We start from the raw sequence: 4,724 nt of genomic DNA, 5'->3' as shown, positions 1-4,724 counted from the left end.
GTTGTAGGCACGTTACACGATCGTTGACACACGTCGAGGCACGTTATGCGATCGTTGACACGTCGAGGCACGTTACTTGTAAGTTACTCATAAGTCGAAACACGTCGAGGTAATGTTTAGCGTACCTGAAACTTATTTATAACCTATGAGTAACGTGTTGTAGGCACGTTACACGATCGTTGACACACGTCGAGGCACGTTATGCGATCGTTGACACGTCGAGGCACGTTACTTGTAAGTTACTCATAAGTCGAAACAGGTCGAGGTAATGCTTAGCGTACCCAAAACTTATTTCTAACCTATGAGTAACGTGCTTTGAACCTATGTGAAACGCACCTCCAAAGCATATTGACGTATGTAGACGTATTTGATTGACGTCTTCCGGACGACCACAGAACTTACTGAACGTGTTTCTAATTTACAGCTTCCGTATAATGGCGTATTGGCAGCGTTAAAAAACAAACAAAAAACAAAAACTTCTGATATTTCGTCACGTGCCGTTACGTCACGTCTGATTTCCTCTTCAGTTTGCTCATGTCTTATTCTTAGTTCCTCCTCTGTGAATATTTTCTGTTTGAGGATATTGTCACGTCGACGTCGAAACTTAAAAGCAAATGTCCGAATATATTTCAAAATTTGTGATAGACGAAAAAAAAAATAATAATAATAAAAAAACAACAACAACAACAACTTCAGATATTTCGTCGCATGCCTTTACAAAGCCAAGGAGAAAAAAAGAAAATGTGCCTTGACAGAGAAAATAAGTTTCGGGTATGCTAAACATTACCTCGACGTGTTTCGACTTGTGAGTAACTTACAAGGAACTTGTGTCGACGTGTGTCAACGATCGCATATCGTGCCTACAACTTATTCCCAGTGCAGCGGAACGTGTGAGCCATACGGCGAGTGAGTCGTAAAATTTTCAGCATGCTTGAAATTTCACGACGTACTAAACGTACCACGGAATATGCCAGCGTACTTCATCGTTTTTCAGCGTGCTCTTAACGTATACACAACCTACCCATAACGTATTCAACGTGTGCCAGCATTTTAGACACATTTTTCATAGGTCGGCATACGCTGGCTAAATCGTCAAGGTGTGACTGCGATGTTGACACTTCCAATTCTCAGGCGGTTATGATTTAAATCGGCGTGCGGCAGGTTTTTAACAGGCTACGCCACGAGTTCGTCGGCGATACGTGCAGCGCGCTATGCGTAAGTTAAACTATCGTTGGGCATAGGTTGTGAACGCCGACAACAGGCGAAGCATTCGATGGTATAAGTTATCTATAAGACAACGAAACGTTCTGTGCCCGTTACTAATATGTTATGCATACGACCAACACGTTATGAATACGACCAAAACTTTTTTAAAAACATCAAAATTTCAGCGTACGCCAACGTTTTAGATGCATTTTATACGTTGCCATTGCTGGCTAAATCGTCAAGGTGTGACAGCGCCTTGAGTCTGGGAAGGTTGGTGGTTTGAGCCAAGGATGTCATGCCAAAGATTTAAAAAATGGTATGTGCCGCTTCCTTCCTGGATGTTCAGCATTTACAAGGAGATAGAGGACAGACAAATCATCGGTTGGCAACCAGTGCAAAGGCCTGATGGACCTAATGACCTCCTCCTGCCTGTGTCAAAGTTCCTTACACAGGAACATACATTAGTATTATGACCCTCGCCCAAGGAGAGGGTATAGCATTTGGGTCCGTTTGTTACTTCCGAAATCTTTAGATTTCGTAAGTATATTGATGACTTCCGTCGTGTGTGTGTGTGTGTGTGTGTGTGTGTGTGTGTGTGTGTGTGTGTGTGTGTGTGTGTGTGTGTGTGTGTGTGTGTGTGTGTGTGTGTGTGTGTGTGTGTGTGTGTGTGTGTGTGTGTGTGTGTGTGTGTGTGTGTGTAGGCACGATAACTCGAGAACGGAAGAAGCTACCAATGTCAAATTACACCACGTGATTCAGGAGGGTGATGGCTGATTATATTTTGGTCGAAATCGGTCAAAGGTCAAGGTCACAGTGAGGTCAAACATTCGATTTTTGATGGTTTGGTACAGAATCATCGTAGAAACTTCTGGTTTGCGTCGCTACCTTCTCGAGAGACAGCTTTTATTAGACAAGGTCAGAGGTCAAGTTGACGATTTTGTAAGTACCAGTCTATGACTGCATGTTTGTTTGTCCGCAAAGAACTTTCGTGTTTTTCTCTGCAACCGCTTGTCGGATTGAGACGAAAGTTTCACCGTTGCTGCGACTACTCATGTAGAATTTTAATAAAATGATGACGTCATAGGTAACGTGGTGTGGCAGCCGTGTTGGAAAAATGGAAAAACTTTGGACCTCTGTATCTCTGAAACCGCACCAAGGAAAAAATTGAAACTCGACACACGGCAAGTACTCATCATGGGGAATGAGCGTGATCTTATAACGTCATAGGGGCCCTCGTTATGATGTCATAATTGCATATGTAGAACGCCACATCAGATCAGTACGAAAATTGAGGGTCATCTCGGGATAAAATGGTCCACAGAAGAAAAAAAACATTCATGACGTCATTGGTCACATGATTCGGCAGCCATATTGTTTAAAAATAAAACCTTCAAAAATGTTCTTCTCTGAAATGGCTGAACAAATTGAGGTGAAACTTAACACGTATGACCGCCTGTCCATGAGGAACAAAAGGTTCACACATATGATATCATCGGTCACATGGTTTGGCAGCCATCTTGGATTTACCCTAAAACCAACAAAAATAAACCACTCAAAAGAAGGTCTGGGTGGGGGGGGGGGGGTTGCAATCTGTAATTGCTCTTTTTATTATCATCATTATTATTATTAGCCTGGTGTTGGCTTAGTGGTTAGGGCGGCGTCTTGGGATCCCAGGGTCCTGAGTTCAAGCCCCGTTGGCTGCTGAATTAACACCAGGGGGTTGACTCAGCCTGTCATCCTTCCGAGGTCGGCGAAATGAGTACCAGTGTACTGGTCCCGGTGTATGCCCCGGTTAGAATAGGTGCACCATATCCCTGTGTGTTGTAAGAGGCGACCAGGATTGGCGTCAGGAAGTCATCCGGCCATAAAACATTGCCTCAAGAAAAAGCCAAACCCCTGCACAGCAGGGAAAAATGGCTGTAAAAACGGTAATTTTTTTTTTATTATTATGACACCAAGCCATCCTGACTGGTACCCTATTGATTTTCGATGAATTTTTCGCCCGTCAAACATGCAACGGAAGATGGGGTTTTGCAATCACTTCTGTGTGTCTGTGAGTGTCTGTGTGTTTCTGGGCCATAAAGTTTTGAACACTTGAGTTTGTGTCATCAAATTTTCCTCAAAGTTTTGTTGTGAGAATATGGAGAACACACATCAATAAAATGTACAATTAATTTCAACTGGCGTTTGTCAAGATTAGTTTGAGTACAAAGCAGCCACGGACTGGCTTTGCATTTTGAGATGCTTTCTAGTTATTATTATTATTATTATTATTATTATTATTATTATTATTATTATTATTATTATTATTCCCTCCTCGTTTTTTGCTACATTTTCCCATTGAATTTTTTTTTTCTCAGCAACCGCTTATCCGATTGACACGAAACTTTCAAAAGAGGAGCGACCCACCATGGAGAATTTTAATGACAATTATTGACGTCATAGGTCAAGTGGTATGGCAGCCATATTGGATTAAAGGAAAATCTTTGGCCATCTTATCCAAAACCACTCAACGAAAAATAAATTCAAACTTGGCATGTCGTCAACGCCCCACAGGGAATAAAGTTTGATAATGATGATGTCATCATTGAAATCGTATGCCAGCCATAATTGGTGCAATCAAAATCCTAATCTGAAAATTAGTGAATTTCATCTATAAATAAAAACTCATCGAGAGAATTAAATTTACAACGACATCAGTCACGTGGTTTGGCAGCCATATTGGATTGAAGTTTAAATAAAAAATAAAAACAAAACTTAAAAAAAATCTTCTCCAGAACCGCTTAAGAGATCAATGCAAAACTTCATACATATGATTGATGAGCCTTGGTGAATACAGTTTGATAATTAATTTAAACATCATCGGTCACATCGTCTGGCAGCCATATTGGATTCAAGGTGAAAACTTTTTTAAAAACAGCTCTAAAACCACCCAAGCGATTGATCGGCGCGAAATTGTATGTACATCATCGACTCGGCATGTCGATTAAAGTTTGATAACTAAAATGTCATCGGTCACATGGTGTGGCAGCCATATTGGACTGAAGGAAAAACTAACAGTTTCTGCCAGACCATGTGACTGATGACATCATCGTTATCATATTATGTTCCACAAGGTGAGTCGATGACAACCTTCAATTTTTATTTATTTTCATTAAGCCGTTTCAGAGAAAACCAGTGTTAAACATTAATTTCCTTGAAACAAACTTAGCTGCCAAAGCAAGTGACTGATGACGTCATCGTTATCAAAATATAAGCACCAAGGGTAGTAGATCATGTGTGTAAAGTATTGCATCGAGAGGTTTAGTGGTTTCAGAGAATTTTGTTAAAATATTTTCCATGAAACCAATGCGTCTGCCACACCACATGACTGATGATGTTTTAGTTATCAAACTTTTATCCCCATACCTAGTCGATGACATACTTAAAGTTTCGCATCGATAGGTTAAACACTGGACACCTGTAATGGACCCATGTACTGACACCTTTAATAGACCATGAAACCAAGAAGGCAGGCC

Source organism: Eptatretus burgeri, chromosome 17, assembly GCF_056783735.1.
Source record: "Eptatretus burgeri isolate ZD-2024b chromosome 17, Ebu_testis_v1, whole genome shotgun sequence".
Taxonomy (NCBI): domain Eukaryota; kingdom Metazoa; phylum Chordata; class Myxini; order Myxiniformes; family Myxinidae; genus Eptatretus; species Eptatretus burgeri.
The sequence above is the reverse complement of the archived record's forward strand: the minus strand, read 5'-3'. Positions refer to the sequence as shown.